Source organism: Erinaceus europaeus, chromosome 3, assembly GCF_950295315.1.
Source record: "Erinaceus europaeus chromosome 3, mEriEur2.1, whole genome shotgun sequence".
Taxonomy (NCBI): Eukaryota; Metazoa; Chordata; class Mammalia; order Eulipotyphla; family Erinaceidae; genus Erinaceus; species Erinaceus europaeus.
This window is the reverse complement of record NC_080164.1, coordinates 48,451,076-48,478,004: the sequence shown is the minus strand read 5'-3', so window position 1 is coordinate 48,478,004 and position 26,929 is coordinate 48,451,076. Positions and strand designations below refer to the sequence as shown.

The 26,929-nt window shown below is 39.6% G+C and overlaps 1 long non-coding RNA gene across 1 annotated transcript in view; it reads left to right on the top strand.

The window, feature by feature from the left end:
* The window catches only part of LOC132537482 (uncharacterized), a 583,655-nt gene extending 559,552 nt beyond the window's left edge, over positions 1–24,103 (top strand). Inside the window, exon 3 of the long non-coding RNA XR_009548932.1 lies at positions 23,610–24,103. This is a non-coding gene — a long non-coding RNA (uncharacterized LOC132537482). The remainder of the gene's footprint in view (positions 1–23,609) is intronic.
* Positions 24,104–26,929: the final 2,826 nt, after the last annotated feature.

The window sequence follows — 26,929 nt, the reverse complement described above, 5'->3', positions numbered from 1 at the left end:
TTTGTGTCATCCTCTATTTCTTTTAATAGTATCTTATAGTCTTCCTTAAAAAGATCCTTTACATCCTTCGTTAGATTTATTCCTAGATATTTGATCTTCTTGGGTTCAATTGTGAATGGTATTTCTTCCTTCAATTTCATTTATTCTGACCTATCTTTTGCATAAAGAAATGCATGGATTTATAGGTATTGATTTTGTAGCCTGCTACTTTACTGAATTTATTGATGATTTCCAGTAGTTTCTTGACAGAGTTTCTGGGGTCTTCTAGGTATATCAACATATCACCTGTGAATAATGAGAGTTTAACTTCATCCTTTCCAATTTGTATTCCTTTGATATCTCTTTCTTGTCTGATTGCTATTGCAAGGATTTCTAGGACTATGTTGAATAAAAATGGTGACAGTGGGCACCCTTGTCTAGTTCCTGATTTTACAGGAAAAGCTTTCAATTTTTCCCCATTGACTATGACGTAAGTCGTGGGTTTATCATATATAGCCTTTATTATGTTAAGGAATTTTCCTTCCACTTCCAGTTTCTTGAGGGCCTTTATCATAAATGGGTGTTGTACTGTGTTGAATGATTTTTATGCATAGATTGATAGAATCATGTGATTTTTGTCTTTCCTTTTGTTGACATAGTAGATTACGTTTTTTTTTTAAGCACTATGCTTTTTCTTTTTTTTTTTCAATTTTTTTTATTTAAGAAAGGAGACATTAACAAAACCATAGGATAGGAGGGGTACAACTCCACACAATTCCCACCACCCAATTTCCATATCCCATCCCCTCCCCAATAGTTGGGGACGTTGACTGGTCGGTCCATACTCCCAGTCTGCCTCTCTCTTTCCTTAGTAGGGTGGGGCTCTGGGGAAGCTGAGCTCCAGGACACATTGGTGGGGTCTTAGTCCAGGGAAGCCTGGCCGGCATCCTGATGGCATCTAGAACCTGGGGACTGAAAAGAGAGTTAACATACAAAGCCAAACAAATTGTAGAGCAATCATGGACCTAAAGGTTGGAATAGTGGAGAGGAAATAGTAGATTATGTTTATTGACTTATGGATATTAAACCATCCCTGTTTCCCAGGGATGAATCTCACTTGATCTTGGTGGATTATTCTCTTAATATATTGTTGTATTCGACTAACCAAGATTTTGTTGAGGATCTTTGCATCAATATTCATCAGGGATATAGGTCTATAGTTTTCTTTTTGGTGGAGTCCTTTCCTGCTTTGAGGATCAGCCTGTTGTTAGCTGATAGAATGTATTTGGGAATTTTCCCTCTTCTTCTATTTTCAGGAAGAGTTTGAGGAGGATGAGTGCTAGTTCTTCTTTGAATGTTTTGTAAAATTCATTAGTATAGCCATCAGGACCTGGGCTTTTGTTCTTAAGTAGGCTACTGATTACTATTTCAATTTTTTTACTAGTGATTAGCCTGTTAAGTTTACCAACTTCCTCTTGTGTCAAGGTTGGTAGTGGGTATGACTCTAGGAATGTGCCCAATTCTTCTAAGTTGTCAAATTTGGTTCCATACAGGTGTACATAGCATTCTTGCATAATCTTTTGAATCTCTACCTCATCTATTGCAATATTTCCTCTTTCATTTTTGAGTGATTTTACCATAGCATCCTCTCTTTTTCTCTCAGTGAGTGTAGCTAGTGGCTTATCTATTTTATTTATCCTTTCAAATAACCAACTCTTGGTTTCATTAATCTTCCTAATGGTCTTCTTGTTTTCTATTTCGTTGATTTCTGCTGTGGTTTTGACTATTTCCTGTCTCCTGCTGACTATTGGTTCTCCTGCTAACTGTTGGTTCTTTTTGTTGCTCCACTACTAGTTGATTGAGGTGGGTTGTTAGATGGTTTACTAGTGATTACTGCTGTTTATTAATGTGGGCCTGTATTGCTATGAACTTCCCTCTCAGCACTGCTTTTGCTGCATCCCATAGGGTCTGGTAACTGGTTTCTTGATTTACATTGGTATCAAGATAATTCTTAATTTCTTTTTTGATCCCTTCAATGATCCATTTATTGCTTAGCAGCAATGATAGAGCTCTTTCCCATCTAAGTTTTAGAGGCAATTCAATGACTTAAGTCCAATAGCAAGGAAAATTAAAATAAAAATAAACCAATGGGACTACATCAAATTGAAAAGCTTTTACACAGCAAAAGAAACCACCACCCAAACAAAAAAAATGGCTCCTTAAAGAATAAGAAATCTTTATATGCCATATATAAGACAAACGGCTAATAATCAAATTATATAAGGAGCTCACCAAACTCAACAATAAAACAAATTACCCCATCCAATGAGGAAAAGATATGAACAGAGTATTCGCTAAAGAAGAGATTCAAAAGGCTAATAGATGTAGGAAAAAATACTCCAAGTCATTGATTGTTATAGAAATGCAAATAAACACAACAGTGAGACACCATCACACCATTGTGAGAATGTCCTACATCAGAAACAATAGCAACAACAAGAGCTGGGGAGGTTTTAGGGACAAAGGAATTTTCCTGCACTGCTGGTGGAAATGCAAATTGGTCCAACCCCTGTGGAGGGAAGTCTGGGGAACTCTCAGAAGGCTAGAAATAGACCTGCAATTCCTCTACTGCGAATATATCCTAAGGAGTCAAAAACACCCATCCAAAAAAAGATCTGTTTATGCATATGTTTATAGCACCACAATTTTCAATAACCAAAATCCATAAGCAATCCAGGTGTCTAACAACAGATGAGTGGCTGAAAAAGCTGTGGTTTATATACACAATGAAATATTACTCAAATACCAAAAATGGTGAATTCACCTTCTTCATCTCATCTTGGATGGATCTTGAAGAAATGCTAAATGAGATACTACTTATACTTAAAAATCCTTCAGAATCCCATAACTTACAAGGAAGAAAAAGAATAAAATAGGCTTTAACAGCCACTGTGCTCCAACTCAGAGATTGAGATAACATTAAAACAACTTTAATTTCCACAACTGTAAACTCAGGTATCTTACTTAGATACAAGTCAATCCAGGTAAGAGTGAGCAGTAGACTGAAAGGAACTGAGAGAAGCAACCTTATAACACACTATATACAGTGGTTAAACCAAGAACAAACATTGCAGAAATGAATCAGGACAAAAGTCCAGCTAAAAGCCTTCCAAAGGTAGAAGCACATAAGAATGAGGTCAACATCCAACACTAATTGAGGAATTAGTCATAAGAGTAAGGAAAGAGTTTGAAAGTAAATTCATAATAAATGAGGAAACAACAAATGAGACTCTGAAAGAAAGCACTATCTCAGGGTAAAGAGTTGAAAGCTAAAATACCTGAGCTAGGAGCACAACTAGCTGAACAAGCTAATACAGTATCAGAACAGAGTAACAAAATAGCTGAGCTACTGAAAACAAGAGGGGAGAGAGAATAAATGAGGCCGAAAACAAAACTGGCAAGATTGAGGACTAATTAGAGAAAACTAATAAAGAAGAAAGAGATGTCAAAAAGAGATTAAGAGGGGAGTGGGTGGTGGCGCAGTGGATTGAGCACACGTGGTGCAAAGCACACGGACTGGCATAAGGTTCCATTTATGAGCCCCAGGCTCCCCACCTGCAGGGGACTCATTTCACAAGTGGTGAAGCAACTCTTCAGGTGTCTATTTTTCCCTCCCCCTCTCTATCTTCCCCTCATCTCTTGACTTCTCTCTGTCCTACCCAACAACAATGACAGCAATAACAACAACAATGATGAGCAACAAGGGAAACAAAAAGGAAAAAATAGCCTCCAGTGCACTGGATTTGTAGTACAGGCACTGATTCCTAGCAATAACCCTGGAGACAAAAAAAAAAGATTACTATTATCAAAATTGATATTCTCCACAGAGACATATACAAATTTAATGTGATACCTATCAAAGTTCCACCAAGATTCTTTAAGAGAATAGAAAATAAACCGCAATCATTTATCTAGAACCAGAAAACATCTAGAATTGCCAAAATAATATTGAGGAAAAGAAACATAAATGGACACATCACACTCCCAGATCTCAAACTATATTATAAGGTCATCATCATCATCAAAACAGCATGGTACTGGAACAAAATTAGGCACACAGACCAGTGGAACAGAATTGAAAGCCAAGAACTAAATCTCCACACCCATGGACATCTAATCTTTGATAAGGGGGTCCAAAGTATTAAATGGAGGAAGGAGACTCTCTTCAATAAATGGTGCTGGGAAAACTGGGTCAAAACATGCAGAAGCATGAAACAGAACCACCTTATCTCACCAGAAACAAAAATCAAATCCTAATGGATCAGGGACCTGGATGTTAGACCAAAAACTATCAAATACTTAGAGGAAAACATTGGTGGAACACTTTCCCTCCTAAACCTCAAGGACAACTTTGATGATACAAACCCAATTGCAAAGAAGACTAAAGCAGAAACAAACCAATGGGAATACATCAAATTGAAAATCTTCTGCACAGTCAAATAAACTAGCACACAAACAAGGATCTTCTCCTCACAGAATGGGAGAAGATCTTCACATGCCACACATTAGACGAGAGACTAATTACCAAAATATACAAAGAGCTCAGCAAACTTAGCAACAAAAAAGCAAATGACCCCATCCAAAAATGGGCAGAGGATATGAACAGAACATTCACTACAGAAGAGATCCAAAAGGCTAACAAACACATGAACAATTGCTCCAGGTTGCTGATTGTCAGAGAAATGCAAATAAAGACAACACTGAGATACCACTTCACCCCTGTGAGAATGGCATACATCAAAAAGGACAGCAGCAACAAATGCTGGAGAAGCTGTGGGGACAGAGAAACTATTCTGCACTGCTGGTGGGAATGTAAATTGGTCCAACCTCTATGGAAAGCAGTCTGGAGAACTCTCACAAGACTAGTCATGGACCTTCCATATGACCCAGCAATTCCTCTCCTGGGGATATACCCCAAGGACTCCATAACACCCAACCAAAAAGATATGTTTACACCTATGTTCATAGTAGCACCATTCATAATAGCTAAAACCTGGAAGCAACTCAAGTGCCCAACAACAGATGAGTGGCTGAGAAAGCTGTGGTACATATACACACAGTGGAATACTATGCAGCTATTAAGAACAATAAACCCACCTTCTCTAACCCATCTTGGATGGACCTAGAAGGAATTATGTTAAGTGAGCTAAGTCAGAAAGAAAAAGATGAGTATGGGATGATCTCACTCATAAACAGAAGTTGAGAAAGAACAGAAAGAGAAACTCAAAGCAGGATTTAACTGAGTTTGGAGTAGGGCATCAAAGTAAAAAATCTCTGGGTGGAGGGTGAGGGTGGATGTTTGGCTTCAGTGGTGGGGGTGGGATGAGACACAGTCTTTTGGTGGTGGGAATGGTGTTTATGTACATTCCTATTAACTTGTAGTCATATAAATCACTATTTAATTAATGAGGAGGAAAATTGATTGAATGTCTCAAACTTTTTAATGCACAGACCATAGGCTGAATCTTGGAAATGTTGACTCTCCTAAAAGCTTAGACCAGAGAGAACAGAAGCAACCAGTAGCATTATTCTTTAAGATACAGCTATATACAAATAATGTCAAAGGACATAAATTATGGTGATGCTCTATATGATACAGCAAATCCTAACAAAGGGATTTTCAAAGTTAATCCAATTTCCAAATATTTTGATTATAGTTAATCCAATTTCCAAATATTTTGATTATAGTAATAACTATCTGTTGCCTTCTTAAACTCTTAACACAGCAGGAAGCTCCAGCTCACTCCTTAGAGCCTATATTTCCTCTGATCCTGGAACCTCTAGGGTGGGGCTACTTTCCTGCATGTTTCTCTCAGTTCATACTAATTGACACTGCATCTGCTGATCCCAACCTAATGAATGAAATGAGTGAACCTCATTTCAGACTGTGTCCAGAGATGTCAGGTGTGGAATGTCAACCCTTCAGCCTCATTACTCAGGTGAGACCTTTCCTTTCATAGGATTCTCTAATTCCATTTCAGGTGGTCCACTTCCTGACAAAGTCCCATGAGATATAGAGAAGGTCCCATGAGATAGGACATATGTTCACATATATCCATAAATTAGAGCAAAATATATACCAAAAAGCAAAAGTGCACAATACTCTGCAGTGAGTCAATATATGCAGCAAGCAGTAGAAAGACCTAAAAAAAAAAACACCATAAAGATCCTAATGAAATAGTGTCTACATAGACTTAGATACCCTCCTCACCTACTTCGTATTACACTTCCCTCAGTCACTCTAAAGCTAACCTTATCAAAATAAGGACTACAAAAGCTGAATAAGGGCAAGAAACTGGCATACTTTAATGATGACTCTTTAGTCACAATCAGCCCACCCCATCAGCTTGGACCCTAGTCAGGGAGTCCTGAGATTCCCAAATAGACATGAATAAATTGAATAAATCCCTCTCTCCATTGTTACCAGTCATCTCTATCAGGAACAACAAAAAGACCCCTTTGTGGGCCCCATTAGGGCCTTGCCCTCAATATGGATCAACTATGGTAGAGAATGTTCCAACCTCTGAAGGGAGGCTGAACAATATACTCTATCTTCCACCTGAGGAAAATGGGTCCTGATACTGGGGTAGCTTGGAACGTTCCTACTCATGACCACAGAATGTGAGCTCAGATCTACAGGGATGCAAAGATCACATAGGCTCCTACGCTGAATATGGGCCCCAGGTCAGATCAAGTCAATGGGGAGTATAGTCAACAATATTTATACACCTTTCCCATATTTGGGAGCTATTCTCTTCCCTGATCCAGGTTTATGGTCCATTTTCCAGCCATGATATCATCTCCCCAGACAATAACTTGAATGGTGAAAAACTGGAATCATTTCCCCTCAGATCATGTACTAGACAGGGCTGCCCACTATCACCATTACTATTCAACATAGTGTTGGAAGTTCTTGCCATAGCTATCAGGTAGCAAGGATACAGACTGGAAGAGAAGAAATCAAACTCTCCCTATTTGCAGATGACATGATAGTATACATAGAAAAACCTAAAGAATCCAGCAAGAAGCTTTTGGAAATCATCAAGCAATATAGTAAAGTGTCAGTCTATAAAATTAACATGCAAAAGTCAGTGGCATTCCTCTATGCAAACACTAATTTAGAAGATGAAATCCAGAAAACAATTCCTTTTATCATAGCAACAAAAACAATAAGATATCTAGGAATAAACCTAACCAAAGAAGTGAAAGACTTGAATACTGAAAACTATGAGTCACTACTCAAGGAAATTGAAAAAGACACAAAGAAGTGGGAAGATATTCCAAGTTCATGTGTTGGAAGAATTAACATCATTAAATTGAATATCCTACCCAGAGCCATATACAAATTTAATGCTATCCCCATCAAGATCCCAACCACATTTTTTGGAGAATAGAACAAATGCTACAAATGTTTATCTGGAACCAGAAAAGACCTAGAATAGCCAAAAACAATCTTGAGAAGAAAGAACAGAACTGGAGGCAACACAGTCCCAGATTTTAAATTGTATTATAGGGCTACTGTAATCAAAACTGCTTGGTACTGGAACATGAATAGACACACTGGCCAGTGGAACAGAATTGAGAGCCCAGAAGTAAGCCCCCACACCTTTGGACATCTAACCTTTGACAAAGGTTCCCTATTAAATAGGGAAAGAAGAGTCTTTTCAACAAATGGTGTTGGAAAAATTGGGTTGAAACATGCAGAAGGATGAAACTGAACCACTATATTTCACCAAACACAAAAGTAAATTCCAAGTGGATCAAGGACTTGGATGTTAGACCAGAAGCTATCATTACTTAAAGGAAAATATTGGCAGAACTCTTTTCCATCTAAATTTTAAAGATATCTTCAATGAAACGAATCAAACTACAAAGAAAACTAAGGCAAGAATAAACCAACTGGACTACATCAAATTAAAAAGCTTCTTCACAGCAAAAGAAACCACCACACAAATAAAAAGACCCCTCCAAGAATGGGAGAAGATCTTCACATGCCATACATCAGACAAGAGTTTAATAACCAAAATATATAAAGAGCATGCCAAACTCAACAACAGGAAATTAAATGAACAGGGAGTCCGGTGGTAATGCAGCGGTTAAGCGCAGGTGGCACAAAACCCAAGGACCAACGTAGCGATCCAGCCTGGTTCCAGCCTCTGGCTCCCCACCTGCAAGGGAGTTGCTTCACAAGTTATGAAGCAGGTTTGCTGGTGTCTCTCTTTCTCTCACCCTCTCTGTCTTCCCCCTCCTCTCTCCATTTCTCTCTGTCCTATTCAACAATGATGATAACAATAATAACTACAATAATTTTAAAAAATCAAAGGAACCCATCCAAAAATGGGGAGAGGACATTGACAGAATATTCACCACAGAAGAGATCCAAAAGGCTGAAAAACACATGAAAAAATGCTCCAAGTCTTTGACTGTCAGGGAAATGCAAATAAAGACAATGAGATACCACTTCACTCCTGTAAGAATGTCATACATCAGAAAAGATAGCAGCAACAAATGCTGGAGAGGTTGTGGGGTCAAAAGAACCCTCCTGCACTGCTACTGGGAATGTAAATTGATCCAGCCTCTGTGGAGAGCAGTCTGGAGAACTCTCAGAAGGCTAGAAATGGACCTACCCTATGATCCTGCAATTCCTCTCCTGGGGATATATCCTAAGGAACCAAACATACCCATTCAAAAAGATTTGTGTATACCTTTGTTCATAGCATCAAAACTTGTAATAGCCAAGACTTGGAAGCAACCCAAGTGTCCAACAACACATGAGTGGCTGAGCAAGTTGTGGTGTATATATACAATGGAATACTACTCAGCTAATAAAAATAGTGATTTCACTGTTTTCAGCCCATCTTGGATGGAGCTTGAAAAATTCATGTTAAGTGAAACAAGTCAGAAACAGAAGAATGAATATGCAATAATCTCACTCACAGGCAGAAGTTGAAAAACAAGATCAGAAGAGAAAACACAAGTAGAACCTGAACTGGAATTGGTTTATTGCACCAAAGTAAAAGACTCTGGGGTGGGTATAGGGAAGAGTATAGGTCCAAAAAGGATGACAGAGGACCTAGTGGGGGTTGTATTGTTATGTGGAAAACTGAGAAATGTTATGTACAAACTATTGTATTTACTGTCAAATATAAAACATTAATCTCCCAATAAAGAAATTTAAAAAATAAAATAAAAATAAATTAGAAAAAAGAAAGAAACAGAAGGATGAGTATGAGATCATCTCACTCTGAGACAGAAGTTGAAAAACAAGATCAGAAGAGAAAACACTAAGCAGAACTTGGAATGGAAATAGCTGTGAATAGCTGATGGAATAATAAATGAGACTTTAGGTGGAAGGTAGATAGCATAATGGTTATGCAAACAGACTCTCATGCCTGAGGCTCCAAAGTCTCAGGTTCAATCCCCTGCACCACCATAAGCCAGAGCTGAACAGTGCTCTGGCTAAAAAATAAAAATAAAAATTTGTTTTTAAATAAATAAATGAGACTTTACTATGTCTTAATTTAATATGTCTGCAATTTGAAGTTGCAGGTGTTTAACCAAAGAACTGAAAATTAACATGTAACCAAGTAGGGACAAAGGAGGAAAGTGAAAGGAGAAGTAGTTGTGGGATAGGTGAGTTAAATTTTCATATATGATGGTACAAGTCAGTAGATAATATTTAAAAATAATAAATCAAGAAATGTAGCTGTAATGTATACCTTTTACATAGAGATTGGATATAATCACCAAGATAAATAAAAATGGAAAGATTAAAAGTGCTTGCCTCTGGGAAACAGGACTGGGTGGGGATAGGGGATTACAGGTTTTCAATGTAAATCATTTCATATACTATTTGATTTAAGAAATCATATATATGTAATCATATAAAATTTTAAAAGCAGACACCCCCCCAAAAAATAAAAACTGATTGGATGACCTTTGGAAACTTGCTCTTAGCCCTCAATTTCAATTATAATTAGCTAAAATTTTAACTCAGCTGAATATAACTGTAATTAAAAAATCTCAACAGCCTAATGGAAGACAATTAGCTAGAGCTGCCAGGAGCCAAAAAGAATGATGGTCAGTGTGAAGGTTTTGCTGGAAGGCTTGGCAGCAGACTGCCAAGGATTCCCGCTTCCAGATTCTCCCTTCATGTATTCTAATCCCAAGAAGACAGCAGAATTTATAGCAGGATCCTTCCCTTTGGACTTCCCTTCAGACACCCTTTCAAAATTTGGCACCACCACTTTTTGTCTATTCAACTTAGGACAAGTTATTTAATCTTTATGGACCTATACTTTGTCAGCTTCAAAGTAGAGCTAATACTTGTAGTATTACTATAAAGAGTGAATGAAATAATACAAGGGTTGATCATAGTCTGGCACACTGCAGATAATCAATAGTACTCACTAGAGAGAAAGACAATATTTTAAAGTTTGAAACACTTGGTGTTCTAAATATGTACAGTTTTCTACTTGATAAAATTTGAAACATTGCTATGATGACTTCTTTCCTGGCCTTTGTAATCTCCTTGCCAGGAGTAGCTAATCTGTAGCATCTATTTTAACTACTTTCAACCACGAATATGGCAAACATAGCCAGTTGGTTTCAGCATTCTTGCCATCTGGGCTTGGGTGTGGCTTCCTTTTCAGTTCAGTTTCTTTGATATAGCCATCACCAATCTATTAAAAGTTGTACTTGAGGCAAAACATATTTTTTATCTTTGACTAGACAGATAATAAATCTATGATGACACTCAGTTGTCCCAATGGCTGGGTGAGTTTACACTTGCAAGCAGGTACCAGCATGCTGCAATTTTTTTATACTGATATACAGTGGTTCACCCCCACCCCCATTAGTCTGGAATGTCTTCAGTTCTGGAACTTCATAGACACGTTTGTGTAGAAAGACTTTCATGACTATACCAGGGTGAATCTGCCCATAAGGGTTTACCATCACTAGTGAGTTAGAGACCTTTACTATAATTTTAAAGCCATCTGAAAAGGAAACAGAGAAAATACTTTTGCCAGTTTGAACCTAAACTCCATATAATGACTTGTAAATAGTGCTCTAGAAAGCCAAGCTTGTAGGGGAAAGGAAGCAGAAAGCAATCACAGAACATCAAAGTATGAGTCGCACAGGCAGGACCTTCTCCCTGTAACACAATCTCCCCACTTTTACCGACTGCACTTCTACAGATTTCTCCTGATGAGTCCTACAAGAAAGAATCTAATATGAAAGATAGTGTAAAAATCAAGTGTTAGATTAAGTGGCTCAGAAAATGAACTTTTCCATGTACTCTAGGACAATCAAAAAACTGAACCTGAATGAGTAGTAGAACCTGTAGAGAATGCAGAGGCTATAAGAGAATGTTGGTGCCAGATTCTGCTTTGAAGCTGCATTAACAAGTTGAGAGGTTTTAGTTTAAACATGATGGAACAATTAGAAGGATCAAAACAAGGAAATGACAAATCTGAATAGTCACCTTGACTTCAGATGCACAGAAGTGGTCATCAGCTAAAGGAAAAGGACTTAGGTTTCCTCTCAATTGATCCTTATCACAGCCCTGTGCAGGTAGAACAGGTAGGTATTAACTGCTATTTCTAACTCACAAGTGGGAAAATGGATGGGTCAGAAAAACTGCTTGGCTTCTTTAAAATTCTATCACCAGTATACATTAGAGCAAGCCACAAAACTGCCTTTTTAAACTCCATATGGATGGGTGTAATGGAACCAGGGTGAAGGAGTGGTGGTTGGTTGACAATTATGAATCTGTCTCATCACCCAGTCTGGAGGACCTTGCCTCCTACCTGGTTCCAGTCCACACACTCAGAAACTCCTACCACTAACTCCCCAACACAATGGAGTCTTATACCCCAAGTCAATCCAGGTAATATAGAACTTAGAAAAATAAAATACAGAAGGAAAAAATAATAATGTGAATCAATCACCCACTATATGCTAATCTTTTTCTTTCAAAATCTGTGAATATTATGCTGTGTTGAACAGTGTCTCTCCAAACTGGAAATAGAGGCTCTGCTTATATAATTAGTGAAGATGGTATTACATTAAATTAGGTGGATCCTAAATAAAGTGATTGGTATCCTTCTGAGAACTCTTGTGAACACACAGAGACACACAAGTAAGAAGCCAAGTGATGATGAAGGCAGAGATTTGAGTGATGCAGCTACAAACCAAGGAATGTCAAAGCTTGCCTGCAACCATCAGAAGTTATAAATAACAAGGAAAGACTCCCAGACCTCAGAAGGTCTGTGACTCTGCCAACAAGTTGATTTCAGACTTTAACCTCAAGAATACTGGTAAATAGATTTCAATTGTTTCAAGTCACCCTGTTTTGTGGGAGAGAGAAAGGAAGAAAGGAAGAAAGGAGGAAAGAAAGAACCGCATTTTCAATAATCACATCAGAAAAATTATCAAATATAGGAATAATTTAATAAAGAAGATTAAAAACTGATCATAACTCTGGTGTTACTTGAGATGTTTTCCTGGGTCATAAGTTTGTAAAATAAAGATAAGGTCAAATTTCATCCAGAGGGGAAAAAAAAAAAAAAAAACGAAGATCTCCCAAGGCTAAAATCAAAGCCCTTTCTATTTTGTCACCTTGAGAGCAACAGTAGCACAAATGTGTGAAGTTGCCAACTGAACCTCTAGGGAATGGTGGGTCCTGAAATGAGAATGGCTGACATCACCTCAAGTCATTAAATCTGTCCTTTAAATTTGCAGGTGGAATTTGGTCAGGACCCAGTCTACACAAAAATAATAATTGACATTTTTTTCTTTTTATTGAGATGATTTATGGTTTACAGTTAAGCACAGTTGTTGATACATGAATAAAAATTTTTCTCTCACAATGACAGGGGTCTGCAAAACACCCTCACCCCCAACTAGGTCCCCCTCCACCATAATGCACCAGGACCTGAAACCCCCACCCACCCTCCCCAGAGTCCTTTGCTTTGGTGAAACATGCCAAACTCAGTCCAAGTTCTACTTTGTGTTTCTCCTTTCTGTTCTTGTTACTTAATTCCTGCCCATTAATGAGAACATCCCATATTCATCCATCTCTTTTTGGCTTATCTCATTTAACATGATTCCTTCAAGCTCCATCCACTATGAAGTGAAGAAGGTGACTTCATTACTGACTAAGTGCCTTTTTTACCTTCATAAAGTTAGTAACAAAAATGAGATTGGGAGTCAGGCAGTAGAGCAGCAGGTTAAATGAGCGCAAGGACCCCAGCTCCCCACCTGCAGGGGAGTCGCTTCACAGGCAGTGAAGCAGGTTTGCAGGTATCTTTCATCTCCCTCTCTGTCTTCCCCTCCTCTCTCCATTTCAGTAACAACAACAATAATAACTATAACAACAATTTTAAAAAGACAATAAGGGCAACAAAAGGAAATAAATAAATATTAAAAATCAAACATGGAATTAAGAATCTATTACATTGCGATCACCTGGGACCACAACAAGACAGGACTAGAACGACTTTCGGAAACCACCAAATCACCAGTGAGTATAAACACATGTGGCTCGTGGACAGAGAAGAGCCTAAGGAGAGATTCCTGGGGCTAAAGCCTGTTTCTACTCCTGAGCAGCTGGTAATACTCAGGCAGTTTATGGGTTGTATGATGAATATGGGATGATCTCACTCACAGGCAGAAGTTGAAAAACAAGATCAGAAGAGAAAACACAAGTAGAACCTGAACTGGAGTTGGTGTATTGTACCAAAATAAAAGACTCTGGGGTTGGTGGGGGGGGGGGGGTAGAATACAGGTCCTGGAAAAGGATGACAGAGGATCTAGTGGGCGTTGTATTGTTATGTGGAAAACTGAGAAATGTCATGCATGTACAAACTATTGTATTCACTGTCAAATGTAAAACATTAATCCCCCAATAAAGGGGAAAATATAAAAGACTCTGGAGTGGGAGGGAGGGTTTGGGTCCTGGAACATGATGGCAGAGGAGGACGTAGTGGGGGTTGTATTGTTATGTGGAAATGTTATGCATGTACAAACTATAGTATTTTACTGTCAACTGTAAACCATTAATCCCACAATAAAGAGGCGGGAAAAAGAAAGGAAAAAAAATCTAATACATGGCAGTGGCTCACCAGGTTGAGTGCATGCATTACTGGGGTTCAAGCCCCAGGTCCCCATCTACAAGGGGAAAGCTTCATTAATAGTGAAGCAGTGCTACAGGTGTGTATCTTTCTCTCCTCTTCTCTATCTCCCCCTCCCCTTCTCAATTTATCTCTGTCCTCTCAAATAAAACAAATACCTTTAAAATATTCTTATATAGCATTAAACTAGTGGTTTTCTGACTACCATGCAGAGTTTTCTCTAAGCACACTGATGAAGTAGCCATCATTTAATCCACTGTAGACTGTTCCTTCTGAGAAGAGATTGTATTAAATTGTTTAATGAATGCTCAAAAGTTAGTTTTTAAAAAAATTCTGCTGAATACTCTCTTCCCTGGTCCAACTTTCTGGTCCTTTTTCCAGCCATGACACCATTTCCACCAGAATAACTTGGATCCACCTGCATATCAGATTTCAGGCTCAGGGGAAAAAAAAAAACTAGTATAGCCACAGGTCCTTTGGAATATGCCTACTAGCTGTCTACAGAGACACCCCCCCCCTCAACTCTTCATCTGCACTATTCCAGCCTTTAGGTTCATGATTAGTCAACAACTTGCTTGGCTCTATATGTTAACTCTCTTTTCAGCCACCAGGTTCCAGATGCTACCATGATGCCAAACAGACTCCCTGGACAGACAACCCCACCTATGTGTTCTGGAGCTCTGATTCCCCAGAACCTCACCCACTAGGGAAAGAGAGAGGCAGGCTGGGAGTGTGGATCGACCTGTCAACACCCATGTTCAGTGGGGAAGCAATTACAGAAGCCAGACCTTCCACCTTCTGCATCCCACAATGACCCTGGGTCCATACTCCCAGAGGGTTAAAGAATAGGAAAGCTATCAGGGGAGGGGATAGGATACAGAGTTCTGGTGGTGGGAACTGTATGGAGTTGTACCCCACTTATCCTATGGTTTTTGTCAATGTTTCCTTTTTATAAATTAAAAAAAATTGTCTGCTGAAAACAGGCTTTTTGAATAAGAAGGCTATCTGTAGACTTGAAGTCCAAGAAAACTGACCACCATCCCCAATAGAAATTCATATACTTGGATTTTGGGGCTTCAGCTACAGCTCCACATTGTAGAAACAGTCGTTTCGAGTACTATGCTAGGCACCTGTCTAGTTTTCCCTCACTTTATCTTTTAACATCTCTAACTGGCAAATACCCAGCTCTCAGTTACTACTTGTTGACCAATAGACTAACTCTGAGAGGTGCATATTAGCCTGTTTGAGAAAGCCAGGTGCTTCCAGGGAAAGCTTTCTGACAGGTGATCTTTAAGGTGTCTTCGAAAGTCTGAGAACTATGAATTCTTTTCTTCTATCTCTCCACTAAGCCTACATACAGTCAACTTCAAAAAGGGCTTTCCTAGTTAATGAAATACTCACTGTTTCCTGAGCCCCAGCTAAGCCCAGATGTAAACACACTTTAGAGCAAAGTAAAACTCTCCTTTATCCTTTTTACGTATGTCAAGCTGAACGAACAAAGTCCAAAGGTGATTCATATTTGGCCTTGATACAGAGACACCAGGCGTATCTGCACGTACACAACCCGTCTCTTACTCACTCATACCCCCAGCTATGTGCCTATTACCAAGACTTTACTAGCTCAGTCTAGCCCTACTGGTACCCTATAAAGGGTGAGGGAGGGGAGGGGAGGAAGAAAACAAAAGGAAACCTATTCATAGCTAACCACAAAGCTGCTAAATTTCCAAGATTAAGCTATCAAATGATACAGTCTTTCACCTCCTAAACTGGGGTTCCTTGAGGTATCTTGTCATAGAAGCCCAACAATAAAGAAAAAAATAGTAATTCCTTGTAAATTAAAATGAGAAAAACTTATTAGACTGAAAAGCCAGACATGGGGACTGAAATCCACCTATTGCCAATTATTAACCATGTGATCTCAGATAACTCACAACCTCAACTAAGGACTAAATGATCATAGAGGATCCTCCACAATTCCTCCAAGAGATCACTATCTCCACCATATTCTCCTCCCCCCCCCCGTTTCCTAGACTACAGTCTTCATAGCCCCCACACTGCTGCCTACTCAATAAAGTTTGCATACCTCTTCCTATTTACAAGCTTGGAAATGATCTTGAAAGACCAGTCTCAAAGTCTACAAATTCAACCCTCCCTTAAAGTCTAAATCCAAAGATTCCACAAGGCATTCCTAAATCCTTTCCACTGAAATATTTTCATTTGGGAGTTGGGTGGTAGTGCAGCAGGTTAAGCACACATGACACAAAGTGCAAGGATGTGTGTAAGGATCCCGGTTCGAGCCCCGGCTCCCCACCTGCAGGGGAGTCACTTCACAGGTGGTGAAACATGTCTGCAGGTGTCTGTCTTTCTCTCCCCCTCTGTCTTCCCTTCCTCTATTTCTCTCTGTCCTAACCAATAACAATGACATCAATAATAATAATGACTACAACAATAAAACAACAGGACAACGAAAGGGAATAAGTAAATTAAAAAATTTAAAAAAGAAAAGAAAAGACAATATTTTCATTCTTTTTTTTTTATTTATTTATCTTAATATTTATTTTATTTATTTATTCCCTTTGTTGCCCTTGTTGTTTTATTGCTGTAGTTATTATTGTTGTCATTGTTGGATAGGACAGAGAGAAATGGAGAGAAGAGGGGAAGACAGAGAGGAGGAGAGAAAGATAGACACCTGCAGACCTGCTTCACCGCCTGTGAAGCGATTCCCCTGCAGGTGGGGAGCCGGGGCTCGAACCGGGATCCTTATGCCAGTCCTTGTGCTTTGCGCCACCTGCGCTTAACCCACTGTGCTACAGCCCGACTCCCAATATTTTCATTCTTAAAACTCCTACACCAGGAGCCGGGCAGTAGCGCAGCAGGTTAAGTGCACGTGGCACGAAGCTCAAGGACCTGTGTAAGGATCCTGGTTGGAGCCCTTGGCTCCCCACCTGTAGGGGGTTCCTTCACAATCGGTGAAGCAATTCTGCAGGTGTCTTTCTCTCCTCCTCTCTGTCTTCCTCTCCTCTCTCCATTTCTCTCTGTCCTAACAATGACAACATCAACAACAACAATAACTACAACAACAATGAAAAACAACAAGGGCAACAAAAGGGAAAATAAATAAATAATTAATTAATTTTAAAAACTCCTAAACCACTTCACCTATAATGTTTTAGTTTCTAGGGGTATATGTGTTAACACACACCTTCCAGTAGGCTAAGGGCTTCAGAAAGGCATTTTCTGCACCTGATTCACCTTTGAATCCTACATCACTCCTAGCATATGCTCATAAAAGCCTACAAGGACACATAATTCTTCAACTGTGCTTCTTATTGCTGTGGTTCTTATTTTATTTTCATTTGAGGCCAGTTCTAAGAAACTATCAGATGCTATTCATGCAAATAGTTCTATGTCACGTGACATAAATATTTACATACCTATTACAAACTTTGGGATACATGAACTGCAATAGGTTTTGGAAATAACAACTGAAAGGAAATCCCACCTTCTCTTTTTTGGCTGAGGCTAGTTCTGGAGAATAGATTTGATGAATATGACTACTAAAAAAGACCCTAAAATACTGCAACCTACACAGGTGTACCAGGGCTAGCCCCAGGATCTGGGTTCTGTGTATATTCCTCAGAAAGCCATTTGTGTGTTGCTATGAAAGCTATGGAAATGTTTGTTCAGCAGCAGTTTAAAGCATACAAACAAACAAACAAACAAAGACTCCCTCCCAGTACACCCCTTATCTCCTTGGAGCCTGACCTTGAGGTGTAGGATTAGAATAGTTCTTGAAAAATAATGGATCTGTTTACTTTTGGAGTCATGACTCATTTATTCTAATTGAGATAAGCATTATACTTCAATATAACATGAAGAAAGAGGAACAGGCAAAGGTTTTGAAAAATGAAGCACTTTTGTAAATTACCTGATGCTATTTGTTTTGTTTCCCAGGTGTTACCAACCACTCCTACTTAACGACTGGCATGCCAAACACCATCTATTTGTCCACTAATGACAGACTGAAATTATTTCTAAGGCCATCTCTGTGATTAAAAGTCCAAGGAGCAGTCATAAATTACCAGACAGAGCCATCTATTAATAAACATAAATAATCATAAAAATTATATATAATCATAAATAAACATCACAGTGTCTACCCTTTCTCTGCAATCAGACAAAGCCAGATAAGAAACCAAGTGACCCCATTCTTCTGGCCCTCATCTATCTGGTGAACAAGACCTTCAGCTCCTGCTAGAGGAACTTGGTTATTCTCCCAGGACTGCTAAGAAAAATCGACTCTATGCAATCCCATCCTAATGCTTACACATTAAATGTTAGTAATCAAACACCATTAATCACTCCCCTGGGGTCTAATATTGATCAGTATCTTGGGGTTTCTATTTAAGATCTCTTCTCTGACCAGACAATGGAACTGGATGTCTCCTGATTCACTATTAATCAGCCAAAAACACCAGAAGAAAGTTAATAGAGTTCTCTCAGCCTTGATTTTCATATGTGTAAATAGGAATAGGAATAGTGTCTCCCCCATAGATATAAGTTAAGGAGTAAATTAAATAATGTAGAGAAATCACTTAGAATAGTTCTTGGCAGATAAGAACCAATCAGAAAAAAAAAAGTTCACTATTACTATTCCTCAAATGTAATTTCTTGCTTAAAATGGAACTTGGCAAGCTTTGCCTTTTTTATGTACAAGTGACATAGCAGCATACAATGGAGATCTGTGTGCTAACAACCTAATTCCTCTGCCGTCTGGCTAGGACCACCTATACACTATCATGTTAAGAACACTGACTGCTGCACACACACACACATGCACGCACACACCTATATACACTATCATGTTAAGAACATTGACTGCTACACACACACCTATATACACTATTATGTTAAGAATATTGACTGCTACACACACACACACACACACACACACACACACCAAAAACAAGAACAACCTGCAGCAAAGACTTAAATACAAGTTCATCATTTGGAGCTCTGATCTCAGGAGGCAGAAAAGGAAACAAGGAAAAAAAAAGGAAAGAGCTAACACAAGGGTTTATTGTTGAGTTGGTCATTGTTATGTGAAACTAAATGAAGCCCACATCATCCAGCCCATGTCATCCATCCAGAAAGAATAGAGAAAAAAATAATCCTATAGGTCAAAAGTTGTCCTATGGAGCATAATCTCCTTTACACTCTGGGATTGTACATGCGTGAGTATCAAGCCATTCCAGAAGGAACCTATATTGCAACAACAGAGAAAATGCACAATGAGGAACACAGAGCAAACCCAAAGATGGCACCCAAGAAACTGGTGGGGACTTGTGCTGAACTGCTTACCATAACAATAACTGTAATTATGCCAAACTGTTATGAACAACCCTAATCAAGGATTCAACTGAAGAGGTTGAAAAAAAAACGTTGTTTTTTTTTTTTTAATTTACTATCTTGGTCCATGGAAAAAATTCAGAGATTTCAGAAATATTCCTATTACCACTGAATTAACAGGCCAAAGGGCCAATCTGAGGTTGTGGCAAACATCAAGCATATCTTCTCCAATTATACATTCACAGACTGGAGAATTAAACTATTGGCTGGGTGCCAGAGGGCCCACTGAGAAATGGACCTAGGTCAGGTTAAAATTTGTTATTTGACCTCTATATGTTCTCACTGCAAGACTGGGGGCATGATGACACTCAGAATTGTTAGGTTACCATGTCAACTTGCAACACACATCCAGTAGTCCTGGAAATAGTCATGGGTTCTCTTTCCCTAAATGCAACTTCCCTTGAGTAAATGGATTTGGGTCACACTGGATAAGAAGTGGAGAACTTATCAATATATATATGTCATAGTATCTCTGGGTCCTTCCCCTTGGGTATTTGACCTCTCCTTCAGGCAATAGATTCTGAGTCAGAAAACTTCCTCAGGTTAGGAAACTAAACACTCAACCTCCTAATCCCTTAATTTCTTTTATTTACACACTTGAGTATTTGTTGGCCAACATCTATTTTCCCCTGAAGGATATCATGTCTATTAAATATCTGCACCACTGTCTCATGCCTGCCAGTCATTGAGATAATTGCGTCTATCAGTCTCTTAATCTTCTTCTTCTAACGTTTGCCCTTCTTCTGTAGCCAGTCAACAGCGTCAGGTTGAGCCTGATGTCTGCTTGTTGCTGGCTTTGAAAGTGACTGGGATCCATGTGGATTCAGTCGGCTAGGAAGGATCGTCAGTTTCCCCTATAAATGGGTACTCACGGGATGCACCACGAGAAGGTCGATCCAATGCATCCCTACAAACTGACCTCTTTTGTTTCAGGGTTCACTCCTCTTCATTACTACCAGTAAATTCAGTTCTGCAATGTCATTTCCTACCATCTCCTTGACTGCCTACAGAATTTCTTAGTGATGCTCATGCCTCTCTTATCACGGCTTCCCTTGTTGCTTTGGAGAATGGAATATTTTATGAATCCTCCCACAGGACAGTCCTCTGTTTTTCTGTGTTATATAGTATATTTACTTGACATGTGATCTTCTCTGAGCCTTTTAGTTCCAAACACCTATTCTATGAAAATCTTGCATTCCTCTATGTACTTCTAGCAGTCACCCTATTATGATATTCAGTCTATCTCTCACAGTTCTTACCTGGATAGTATCTCAGGAAAGCATTCCCAAATCACAGACTCTCTCAGTTTCCCTGCTTTCCTTGATAAAGTACACTCAGATTCAGTCCGGGGGGTACCAGCCCAGATCCTGTTGTTTCCTATTGACTATATCTTGAAACTCCTCTAGGAAATAGTTCCTTTTCTCTCTCATCAGTGGTTCCATTATGACTTAAAGCCAAGATATGTTGCAGCAAAAACCCTAAAGTTGTGCTATACTTCAGTCTCAGTGATGGATTTAGTTCACCCTACATTGAGTTCTGAATCTAGTAAAACCCTTTAGAGTTATTCCAAGTTGATGTAATGGGTCTTTATGGCCTGTGTAGCAAAGAATTTAATTATATCCAAAGAGAAGTCTGGTGACTGTCCTCAACATCTGGATGATCATCTACAAACCCTCAGATGAGATGTGAATAAAGTCACTGTTGGGCTGGAGAGACAACATAATGGTTATGCAAAAAGAATTTAATTCCTACGAGCCCATTGGAATACAGCTATTACCTTTAGGTTTTTTCTGCTCTGTATCTTAATGATTTTCAACCACCAAGTTGAAGACACTACCATGATGCTCCCCTGGGCCGATGACCTTACCAATGTGTCCTGGAACCCCACCTCTCCAGAGCCCTACCCCACTAAGAAAATATAGAAACAGGTTAGGGGTATGGACCAACCTGTTAACATCCATGTCAATGTCCATGTCAGCATCCATGCAGAGAAGCAATTACAAAAGCCAGACCTCCCGCCTTCTGCACCCCATAAAGATCTTTGATTCATACTCCCAGAGGGATAAGGAATAGGGAAGCAAATGTGAGGGCAATATGGCACCCCATTGATCACCAGGGTTGATTCGGCTGATCTAGCTGGCTAGGCGGGTGTCCTCTTCCTCCCTCACCACTCCATGTGCGCCCCTCCCAAAGCTGTGTGCTTGGTCAAAGAGGATGGCCTTCCCAAATAGAGGCATACTGGTCTTTGGCTGAGGTTATGCGGTTATACAAGTAGCTGAACTCCCCTGCTAGAACCTTCAAACAAGCTCTCAAGAATAGGGAAGCTTTCAATGGAGAGGACAGGATACAGATTCTGTTGCTGGGCATTGTATGAAATTGTACCTCTCTTATCCTACAATCTTGTCAATCATTATTAAATCACTAATAAAATAAATTTTTAAAAACTTTCAAAAAATAATAATAAATAAATATATTTTTAAAAAAGAGTTTCAGGAGTTGGGCAGTAGTGCAGCAGGTTAAGCACACATGATGCAAAGTGCACGGACCAGCACGTGGCACAAAGTGTAAGGACTGAAGTCAAGATCCAGGTTCCAGCCCCTGGCTCCCCACCTGCAGGGGAGTCGCTTCACAGGCAGTGAAGCAGGTCAGCAGGTATATATCTCTATCTCCCCCACTCTGTCTTCCTCTCCTCTCTCCATTTCTCTCTGTCCTATCCAACGACATCATCAACAACAACAACAGTAACTACAACAACAAGGACAACAAAAGGGAAAATAAATAAATATTTTTTTTAAAACCTGGAAGCTAAAACCTGGAAGCAACCCAGGTGCCCAACACCAGATGAGTGGCTGAGAAAGCTGTGGTATATATACACAATGGAATACTATGCAGCTATCAAGAACAATGAACCCACCTTCTCTGACCCATCTTGGACAGAGCTAGAAGGAATTATGTTAAGTGAACTAAGTCAGAAAGATAAAGATGAGTATGGGATGATCCCACTCATCAACAGAAGCTGACTTAGAAGATCGGAAAGGGAAACTAAAAGCAGGACCTGATCAAATTGTAAGTAGGGCACCAAAGTAAAAACCCAGTGGTGAGGGGTAGACATGTAGCTTCCTGGGCCAGTGGGGGGTGGGAGTGGGTGGGAGGGATGGGTCACAGTCCTTTGGTGGCGGGAATGGTGTTTATGTACACTCCTAGCAAAATGTAGACATATAAATCAGTAGCTAATTAATATGAGAGGGGGAAATCAATTGTATGTCTCAAAGTTTCTCAAAAGACAAACTGAATCTTTTTAATATATAGGCTATGTATTTGATATGCGGACTCTCTCAAAAGCCTAGACCAAGTAGATTAGAAGCTTCCAATAGCACAGCTATATACAAGATACTAGGTACTGTCCAGCAAACCATAACAAAGGGACTTTTCAAAGTTAACCCAATTAACAAATAATGTGATGATAATATTAGCTATTGATTGTCTTTTTGATTGTCTTTTTGAACCCTAAGACAGCAGGAACCTCACATCTTCACTATAGAGCCCCTACTTCCCCCAGTCCTGGAACCCTTGGATAGGGCCCACTTTCCCGTATGCATCTCCCAATCCAAACCAAATAATGTTGCATCCGCCGATCACAACCTAACCAAAGCAACGATTGCCATCTTAACATGCTTCACCTCAGACTGTATCCAGAGACTTCACGTGTGGAATGACAACCCTTCAACTTCATTACTCGGGTGAGACCTTTCCTTTAATAGTACACTCTAATTTCATCTCAGGTAGTTCACTTTCCAACAAAGTCCCATAACCTAGATATACACCAGTTTCTGTGAGAGAGAGCTTATGTGCACACGTATCCATAGACTACTGCAAAATATATACCTGAAAGCAGGACTACACTAGAGTTTGCAGTGAGTACCTCCCTAACACTTCCTCTCCACTATTCCAAGCTTGGGATCCATGATTGCTCAACAAATTGTTTGGCTTCATATGTTAACTCTCTTTTCAATCACCAGGTTCCAGATGCCACCAGGATGCTGGCTAGGTTTCCCTGGATTGAAGACCCCACCAACGTGTCCTGGAGCTCAGCTTCCCCAGAGACACACCTTACTAGGGAAAGAGAGAGGCAGACTGGGGGTATGGACCGACCAGTCAACGCCCATGTTCAGCGGGGAAGCAATTACAGAAGCCAGACCTTCTACCTTCTGCAACCCTCAACGACCCTGGGTCCATGCTCCCAGAGGGATAGAGAATGGGAAAGCTACCATGGGAGTGGGTGGGTTATGGGGATTGGGTGGTGGGAATTGTGTGGAGTTGTACCCCTCCTACCTTATGCTTTTGTTCACTAATCCATTCTTAAATAAAAAAAAAAAAAAAAGCCAACATGGGCTAAGGTCCATGTTTAAAAAAAAAAAAAAAGAAGAAGACTTCCATGCCTGAGGCTCTAGGTCCTAGATTCAATCCCTAACCCCACCATAAACTAACCAATGTTCTGATAACACTTTCTCTCTGTTATCTCCCTCTCTCTCTCTTCTTGTTTCCTTCTTTCTCTCTCTCTCATTAAAATAATAAGTAATTAAATAGATATAAAAAAGAAATAGGGTCACAACCTGATATTGTTACTATATTAGATGATTTGGGTTGTGATATACTAAACAGGTAAAAGGAAATAGAGGCTAAAGTCAGTCATATGAACAGTCAATCATATTTATGTAAGAGTCAGAATAGACTCTGCACACTTGGTGAGCTTGGTGATCTGACCTGTTGATTACCCTCTTATGTGTTTTATCAAAAATCATTGCTGGGAAAATCAGTGCTGTTCATCATTCAACCAGAAAAGGACAACTATAAATTACATATGTGGAATTTTCCTGGGCCTTGTCCTACAAGTTACTGTTCTTATATGATTTTAATCTATATCTTTTCACTGTAATAAACTGCACCTATGAGCATAACAGTTTCAGTAAATTCAATGAGTGCTTCTAATGAATTATCAATTGGAGGATTGTCTTGGTAACCCTCATACTCCACCAGTGTCAAAAAATTGTTTGTATAACCCTGGTTATACAAAATGGTTAATTACTAGTTGTGATCTTTGTCCCCTGAAAGGACAATGACTTTGGATAAGGTTTTCTTTTGCCAAAACAAACCTAATAGAGAGCTGGCAAAAGTTTTTTGCTAGAAACACTCACAAACTGAAAAATGAAGTTCTTCATTCCTGAAAAAGCCATGGCAAGTACATCAAAGAATTTATCACAGGACGACAGACCTTAGTCATCAGATGTATAGTACTAGACTAATACTTAGAAACAAAAAAAGTTCACATAGCCACTAAATTGGGGATGTGATTTATAAAGTGTGGGAAATGTAGTACTCTTTGATTGGGAATACTAGAAAACAACATACCTGTTTCATGAAGGGAAAAAAAACTCATTGTATGTTCCATTCACAATTTTTATGACCATTTTCAGAAAATCACCTACTGAAGCTGATCACTCATTGCTGACTTTTAGTAATGGTGACCAAAAGCATTCATATAAGCACCAGTCATGTCTTCTTGCTATGGCTTTTCTCAGCAAATATCCACATACTAAATTCAACAGTTTCCCTAATAGTTGAAAGCTATTCATAAAAAACAAAAATACAGATGCCACTGGAATGTGGTACTTTGTTTATGAAATGGACAGTTCACTTTCTGATTGTCATCATAGTGAATATGGCCAAAGATAATCTGAAGCCACGGATTGATGTCAAGATTATAACAACTACAATAGCAACTCCATTCTAACAATAAGCGTCTAGCAGCTATAACAAGGATTAACTATTGAAAGCACACTCAATTCCAAGTCAGTTTGTCAAGACCTTCTACTATGGGGGCATGACCACTGATCAGGGCACACAACAATTATTAGGTTGTTGGAAAAGTCATGATATCTGGAACCTCACCTCTCCAGAGCTCTAGTCCACTAGGGAAAAATAGAAATAGGGGATGGGGTGGGGGAAGGCACATATGAAGCATAAAATCTGTATGAAGCATAAAAATCTGTGCAAGGATCCCCGTTCCAGCCCCCAGCTCTCTATCTGCAGGGGCGTCGATTCACAAAGGGTGAAGCAGGTCTTCAGGTGTCTCTCTCCCTTTCTATCTTCCCTTCCCCTCTCAATTTCTCTCTGTTCTACCAAATAAATAAATAAATAAATAAATAAATAAATAAATAAATAAATAAAATGGCCACAGGAGCAGTGGATTTGTCGTGCAGCCACTGAGCTGCAGCAATAACCTAGAGGCGAAAAAGAAAGAGAAGAAGAGAGGAGGGGAGAGGAGGGGAGAGGGGAGGAGAGGGGAGGAGAGGAGAGGAGAGGAGAGGAGAGGAGAGGAGAAGAGAGGAGAAGAGAGGAGAAGAGAGGAGAAGAGAGGAGAAGAGAGGAGAAGAGAGGAGAAGAGAGGAGAAGAGAGGAGAAGAGAGGAGAAGAGAGGAGAAGAGAGGAGAAGGGAAGGGAAGGGAAGGGAAGGGAAGGGAAGGGAAGGGAAGGGAAGGGAAGGGAAGGGAAGGGAAGGGAAGGGAAGGGAAGGGAAGGGAAGGGAAGGGAAGGGAAGGGAAGGGAAGGGAAGGGAAGGGAAGAGAAGTGCAATTACAGAAACCAGAACTCCTACCTTCTGCACTCCAAAAACAATGTTGATCCATACTCCTAGTGGGGGAGAAGTGATAGGAGAAAGAGGGTAAGAGGGCTCTGAACTCCAGCTCCATCAGCACCAGGAGAGAGGAGGAAAAGGAGAGGGACACAAGGGGCGGTAGTGCAGCGGGTTAAGCGCACATGGCGCAAGCGCAAGGACCCGCATAAAGATCCCCGGGCTCCCCACCTGCAGGGGGATCACTTCACAAGCGATGAAGCAGGTCTGCAGGTGTCTGTCTTTCTCTCTCCCTCTCTGTCTTCCTTTCTCAATTTCTCTCTGTTCTATCGAACAATGACGACAGCCATAACAACAATACTAACCACAACGATAAAACAACAAGGGCAACAACAGAGAAAAATATGGCCTCCAAGAGCAGTTGATGGGTATGGTACTTTCAGTGGGGAGACTAAAGATTCAGAACCCTGGTGGTGGGAATACAGTGGAATTATACCCCTGTTGACATGTAATTTTGTAAATCAATATTAAATTACTAATAAAATTTTTAAAAATAAAATAAAAATCAAAAAAGAGAAAAGTTATAACACTTTATTCACTGGATAGAGACAGCCAGAAATTGAGAAGGTGGAGGAGACAGAGAGACAGAGGAGAGACAACTGTAGCACTGCTTCACCACTTGCAAAGCTTTCCCTCTACAGGTAGGGACTGGAGA